Source organism: Camelus bactrianus, chromosome 6 (assembly GCF_048773025.1).
Source record: "Camelus bactrianus isolate YW-2024 breed Bactrian camel chromosome 6, ASM4877302v1, whole genome shotgun sequence".
In the NCBI taxonomy this organism is placed as follows: Eukaryota; Metazoa; Chordata; class Mammalia; order Artiodactyla; family Camelidae; genus Camelus; species Camelus bactrianus.
The window spans coordinates 43,458,529-43,466,103 of NC_133544.1; positions in this window are offsets into that span (position 1 = coordinate 43,458,529).

The window sequence follows — 7,575 nt, forward strand, 5'->3', positions numbered from 1 at the left end:
AGAAAATGAATTGTTGAGAAAAATGAATTGCTTAGGAGAGCAGGTAGATTCTGGGGCAGGACTAACCCCTGTGGTTAGGGGGCTGCCTGAAAAGTAGAGGGAGAGTTACAGCATGTATTAGGACAGGTCTGAGATCCGGAGAGCAGGACTAGGTTAAAAATTTACTTGTTGCTTTCCTTGGGTTAAAGGGAAAGCCTACATTTAGTGCAGAGTTTTTATTTTTTACCTCTTTTATTGTAATTCCCTTTAGATATGTGACTTTCAGGAGAGTCTGACACCTGGGCAGCCTCTGTGTGGTGGCAGAAAGTGAAGAGGCCAGTGTAAGAAACATACTTGCCCCGCCTTCACCCTGTGGGGGTGCCCACAGGAAGAGTAGCTTAGGAACAGGTCTGGAAGGGCCTGGCCAAGCTCAAGAGATGGACAGGGCAGAGCTGGGCTAGAGAGGGTTTCCAGAATGATCTCTGACTCTCACAAGGGCTAATTTATGGAAGACATAAGTCAACCATTCACTTACTGTTCCCACAATAGAGATCTGGATTAATTTTGAAGGCAGCTTTGATGATTGACAGATGATTGGCTGCAGCTGTAGGAGAATTAAATTACCAACCAATAGGAAACCAGATTAAATGTTAGGTTGCATACAGATGGGCTTGGGACTGTCAAATTTAGTGTAAATTTTACCTTCCTTTATCATGCTTAATGTGATCAGGGCTAACGTAAGACCCAAGCTAGTAGCTAATATTGCCACTTAGCAATTCAGAGCTTTACTTTAGATAAAGATCTGTACCCAGACCCATGAAATGTGAGCAGAGAGTATGATGGGGTATGTGTGTGTAAGAAAGGGTAAAGGCTGAGAGTAGGTTCATAATTAACTGATAAAAGTCTAGAGGAATGCCACAGCTTTATTTTTCTTACCAGTGACTCTGGAGTACAGGTATAACTTGCCAGATACCTTGAAAAATGTCATCGTTATTCTGTAGCAAAAAGAATAACATTGTTTGCTGTCCTTCCACGGGGACCCTAGCAAGGAGAATGGGCTTCTGTAAAGAGAAAGCCCAGTACTTTAGCCTCCTCAGCCTCGTCTGGTAGGGATGAGGATGGAGTGGCTCCAGCTTGCGAATCTCCCCAGAAACACTGCTCCAAACACAGGAGAGTTCCCACAACTCTGGACTCACCTGTGAGTTCCCACAGTGTTCTGCTACCATCTTTCCAAACAATCAATGACAAGTGTTGACTGTGATTAGGACACTGGCCCCCTCAGGTCACCCTGTCCCTCTCCTGATTAAAGATTTGCTTTAGCACTGTTCGGTGGAGGCATCCTGGGCTGGATGGAAGCCAGAGGGTGAAGGCCAAACTCCTATCTCTGCTGTTGACGAGCAGCGAGTGCTCGCGTGGGTCCCTCGTCTGAGTGTGTTTGTTCATCTGTCAGACGTGGGTGGTGGTGGTGGTGACAACAACCTTTGTTCTGCCCACCCACAGAGGAGCACTGATCCTCCCCAGGTTCGGAAGTCCCCCCACGCTTTCCTCCTGCAGCATGTCCCTTGCTGGCCCCCTGTCAACCAACTGCTGCTCTTGTTTCAGTAGGTGATCATGGCATTGGGTGCTTTTCTGTCTCAGCTAACAGTTTGATAGTCTTAATCCCATTAAATTTTGGTTCACACAGGCTTTACATCAGCTCTTAATCTATATGCCCAATAGTGAATTCTCAGAGGATTCAACAAAGTATCATTTCCCATATGGCCAACTTGTCAAATTTACCAAAATAACCACTTTACTGGAAGCTTATTTCAAGGAGTCTCTCTATATGAATATATTCATGCATATATTTTTCTAAAATATAGTCAGTGAATATAAATATATTCTTCATGCAGAGTCAATGATTATGAAGATGTCCAATAAATTGGAATCTATTTTTAATGTGAACACAGTTAATAAATACGTATTTTTTATGGGCTGAATTGTGTGCCCCTAAAATTCTCATGTTGACGTTCTGACCCCTAGTACCTCAGAATGTGACTGTATTTGGAGAAAGGGTCTTTAAAGAGGTAATTAAGTTAAAATGAGGTCTTTAGGATGGGCCCTAACTCATAATATGACTGGTGCCCTTAGAAGAAGAGGAGGTCTGGACACAGGCAGGGGGAAGATGATATGAAGACACAGAGAAGGCGGCTGTCTGCAAGCCAAGGAGGTAGGCTCAGGAAACCAAACCTGTCAACACGTTGATCTTGGACTTCTAGCCTCAGGATGTGAGAAAACAAAGCTATTGTTTAGGCCATCCAGTCTATGCAACTTTGTTATGGCAGCCCTAGCAAGCTAACAGTAATCTTGTAGGTGTATTTCATTACCATTTTAAGGAATCTTCAGTTTTCCAGAAGGCTTGAGTTAGAGTAGATTAGACTTCTCATAAATACAGTCAAGCAGAAGGTATTCCTGTAACATATTAAAAGTCTTAACATAAAAAAATGTGTTCAAATTCATCGACTTTTCAGGAAGAACATTTCTTAAAACAAGATTTTGATAAATGTAGCAGATGGGTCATTGACCTCTAGCAACTCTGGCTGCTTCCCCTGTGTGTGGGTGTGATCAAACTGTCCTCTGTGCAAAGAGGCTGGCAGTGCAGGACCTGGGGGTCCGTAGTGGAAATTCTCGTTGCACGCTGAGTGCACGCCAGGCACTGTGCTGGATGCCTCCCCAAACGTGATTCCCTGCACAGCAGGATTGGGAGATAGATAGGTATCCCATGGTACATACGAGAACATCAGAACTTAAAGTGGTTCAATAACTCCTCAAGGTCACAGAGAGAATCATTAGGGAGAACATTGTCTAGTTGTGATAGATCTAGGTATAAGTCCCAGCTCTGCTGTGTCCCACCTGTGTGACCTAAGGCTTACCTTCTCTATACCTCGGTTTCTTCATTTGTAAAATGTGATCGATATTGCTATTCACCACATGGGATTGTTGGATGGAGTAAATGAAATAATATATGTGACAGAACCTGGCACATACAAAGTCCTCAAGTGTTAGCCACTACTATGAATTTAGGAAATATGATGAGTAAATATAACACCAGACATTATACAGCAATGTTTGCAAACTGCTTTCAGTTTTTTAAATGAAGAAATCAAGGCTGAGAAAAGGACTCAGTTGGGGCCCTCAAATTTTTTGTTCTATTTAGACCTTCAACTGATTGGTGAAGCCCATCCATACTAGGGAGGGGAATCCGTTTTTACTGAAAATCCACCAACTTAAATCTCAACCCCAAACCCCTCACAGAAACATCCAGAATAATGTTTGGCCAAATATCTGGGCACCGTGGCCCAGCCAAGTTGACACATAAAATTAACCTGCACAGTGTCTTTGCCCAGAAGAATTAAGGATATCCTGAGAGAGCCTATGTGTGGCACTTACCCAAACTTCTACTCCCCAGATGTCCTGGATAAGGTTGAGTCTTTGAGCCCTACTCTCCCATCCTGTCTCCTTCAGAGGAAAAATGCTCTAGTGAAACAATGAACTTAGTTTCATTTTCAGTGTATTCACTTGTATCAGGCTGGTAGCGTTGTGGGTGAACTTTTTTTTTTTTTTTGCCATTTCTTTTGATATGGTTGTAATATTTTAATTATATATTAACTGTAAGCTTGCATGCAACTTAATGAACCAGGGGGAAAATGTGTTTATAATCTCCTCTTTAATTATACTACTTGTTTAAGGTTTGCTTAAGCATTGCTTATTTTTTAAAAAATCTATTTTATTGCGGTAATGACTTAAGAAATAGAGGTGAAATCAATTTTATTTACCGATGGCTTCAAAAATAGATTTTTAAACACTCTGTATTTATGGAGAGATGGTAAAAAAGTGAAAAGCTAAATACTTCATAAACTAAAGGATCGCCATCTTGAGTATCGAGGAAAGGACACAGCTTGGAGACCAGTCTAAAGTGCAGGGGCAAAAATCAGCCTCTTAAGGGTTAAAACTATAAAACAGAAACCGTAAGGCAACAGCTTTGTGGCAGTGTTCAGATTATTATTATTATGAGGCTAGCTTGCTAAGGTCAGTAAGTAGAAAGTCTCAGCTAGTAAACAATGCAAATAATAATACTGTAAGAATACTCCGCTGGCCAGGTACCTGAAGCACGTCAGAGAAAGGACTCTTAATAAAAACTGAATACCTTATATTTATATGGCATTCTGAGATTTTTAAAGGTCTTTAATTTCCATCAATCTGATTTGATCCTTGCAAACCACCCCTTGCTGTGGGAAGGTCAGATATCATTCTTCCCATTGAGACTCAGAAAGGTACTGGGTGATATGGCTGTGAAGTGGCAGGAAGCAGACCAGACCAGATGGGCTTTCTTCTGCATCATAATCAGACCAGCATCTGTGTTGGATACCTGGGACTCACAGCCAGGTACAGGGGTGGGTGGAAGAGAACAGTGGACAGAAAAACACATCATAGCCATTCTTGGTAATTGACCCACCTCAAAGAAAACTAGAGTCCATTCAAAATGGCATTACCTAATTTGATTTTGAGATTTTGCATCGTATAAATACGCAGGCCTGCCCAGAACTGGTAAAGGCAGAAGAAAAATAAAAGGGAATGAGCACTTCCACACAATTTACAGACTACTGCCTTTCTCACCAACACCAGCAACAAAAAATCTCCCAAGCCTTGAGGAATGGAGGTGGAGGAGGGTGAGGGGAGGTGCACTGATGGTGACAGGTTTTCTCCCGAGAGGAGGGAATCACACCCTTGGAGCTGTGAAAAATGAATCATTTCTTTTCTATCAAGACTTTGCAGATTTGCTGGGAAATTTGTCATTGAGGATACAATAGAGATGACTGTCCTTTTTGGTAGCATAGCATTTTCTAGAGGAAACAGTGTAAATTAATTTGGAGATTAAATTGCAAATTAAAATGAAAATTAAAGGTGTTTCCTGTGGCTTTTGTGGACTGTGTTCACTTCTCAGGAGGTCGGCATAGCCACCCGGTTGAAAGAGAAAATGACAGATCTGTTTGCAAAAGCGTAAAGGGGTGGCATTTTTGGTCCCACCTTTCATGCCAGGATCAGGGTCTTCTCTTCAAAAGAGCAGTGAAGAGCATCTTCCAGCAACTCTTGGTTTATAAGGCACTTCCATGTGCATCATTATACTTCAGCTTCACTGAAGCATATTTATGGTACCTGTCTTCTAGGTAAGATAGTTTAAGGTCACAGCTGAGGGCACACATTGGTGGGCTTCTAGCTTAAAGCCCACACTCTCTCCACTTCATCTCAAGATAGACCCTCAGTCTGTAGATAGGAGCAGAGTGGTTGATGTGATTTCTTGTTGGCTCCATGTTAAGGTGACCAACCATCTCAATTTGCCTGAGACCGTAAGATTTTTCCAGGATATAAGAGAGGCCTGGGCAAATTAGGACACCCAGTCACCCTAAGTATTACGTTTCCAGAAGTCCTCATAGGAGATTCTTCAAGAGTCACATTGAGTGCTAAGGTTTTTTAAGAGTTCAGAGCTATATATGCATGGGATTTGCATATAATTTCCTCCTGCTTAAGCAATATTTGCAGGCATTTTAAAATTTAACATTTCACTACTCTCCTAAGATTGTCATTTTGACTATTTTTCTCCCTTCCTCGTTATTGTTGTCTCAAATCCCCAAGGGGCGTATGGAGAGGAGGAATGCAAACAGGGAGAAAAATAAGTGAAGAAGAACATTGGCTCTCATTTTTAAAATGTGGCTTTGGTGGCAGTATGTTGAGGACTTATCTGTAATAGTCATTCCCAGACTTGAATATGGTGGCAGACAGCCTCTAAGATGGGCCCAGGTGATTCCTGCTTCTTGATGCTCTTGGTATGGACGACCTTGTGTAATTCCCTCCCCTTGAGTAGTCCGGATTTGGATCTGTCTTGAGGAGTCTGTCTTTCTCCCCACCCCCACCAGCCTCACCCCTCAGCCATCCTTAGTTCTGGGAAAAGCCAGCAACCCATGTGGTGAGGAACTGATGTTTCCAGCTAATAGCCAGCCACAGCCTGAGCTTGGCAACAGATTCTTTAGCACCAGTGCAGTCCAGAGATGTTTGCAGCCTGAACCAACACCTTGATTGCAGCATCATGGGAGACCCTTAGCCAGAATCACAAAGCTAAATCAATCCCAAATTCCTGACCCATATGAACTGAAGTAATCAATGTTGGTTGTTTTCAGCCTGTGTTTTAGGGAAATTTATTTAAAAGCCGTGGACGTCTGATAGAAACGCACATCAGAGTCACCTAGATAACAACTTGATGAAATGTGTGTTTCTGGGTCCTACCTTTGGAAATTTTATTCAGGAGACGTGGCTTGAAGTCTTTGCTGCTTCACCAGAAATCCCAGGAGAATCAGAACTGAACAGATTTCTGCTTGAGAGCACACAGCAGGAGTAAACACTCCCTGGGAAGGCCTAGCAGGAGGGAAGATTGTAAGGGGAGTATGGTTGCCAGATAAAATACAGGACACCCAGTTCTATTTGAATTTCAGATAAATAACAAAAACTGTTTTAGTATAAGCATGCCCTTTGCAGTATTGGGGACATATTTATACCAAAACATATTTGTTATCCAAAATTTAGATACAGCTGGGTGTTCTGTATTTCTGTTTGCTCAAAACCATCTGGGGGAAAGTCCCACCCAAGTGATGGCCCAGCCAGAAGTAAAGTGGCACCTTCCTTTTGCAGATGGTGGGATTTTAATGGCTGAGGGGCAGCCTGGCTGGGTCCTGCCTCTCTCCCACCTAGAAGACAGGCCCCAAATTTAGGCCCTTGAACTGTTTCTTGGGAGGGCCTTGGGGGAGATGCTCAGGAAGTCCTCCCACATGGCCCCACCCACCTGCGAGAGGCCCGAGGCCAAGAAAAGAGGGTGCGGGGTTGTGTTGGGTTTCTTGGTGGCCCAGCCCCCTGGAGAGGCTGTGTCTACCTGTGTGACATTGCTGCCTAGTGGGCACTGCGCAGGACGCGGGGATCTTGCGCCTCTGGTGCTGTCGACATCAGGCTTTTCCAGAGCAGTGAATGAATGCCAGCCTTCCCCCGCACCCCTCCAGGAACTCAGACGAAGGCAGCTGCTCGTAATAAACGTGTGTGTTTCTCATTCTGAGTATGTCTGAGTCTCTGATGAGTTCTATTTATTGTAGCTCTCAGCCCTGTAAAGAGAATGGTTCCAAAGACATTCGTTAATGATTGAGGTTTTAAGAACTCTGGCTTTCACTTCTGTATATGCGTTCTTGTCACAGGGAACCGTCTTAATTTTGATGTGTTTATTTTCAACAATGAAACATCTTCAAAGAGATAGAGAATGAATGGGAATGTGAGTATGCGTGTGTGAGAGAGAGGGAGCTTGGCCTGGTAGACTGAAATGCTTAAGGCAGGGATGGAAGATAAAGGCTCAGAAAATGTGCAGCTGCAGTAGAATCAGAGACTTAAATATGTGCTTTGAAACCAGACACTGAAAGTGAGGTCACCTCACTCCGCGCTCTGGTTCAGCCTTGCCCAGCAGCCTGACGCAAGCTGAAAACCCACAGGAGGGGAACTCAGCTGAATCTCTCTCCTGAGTAA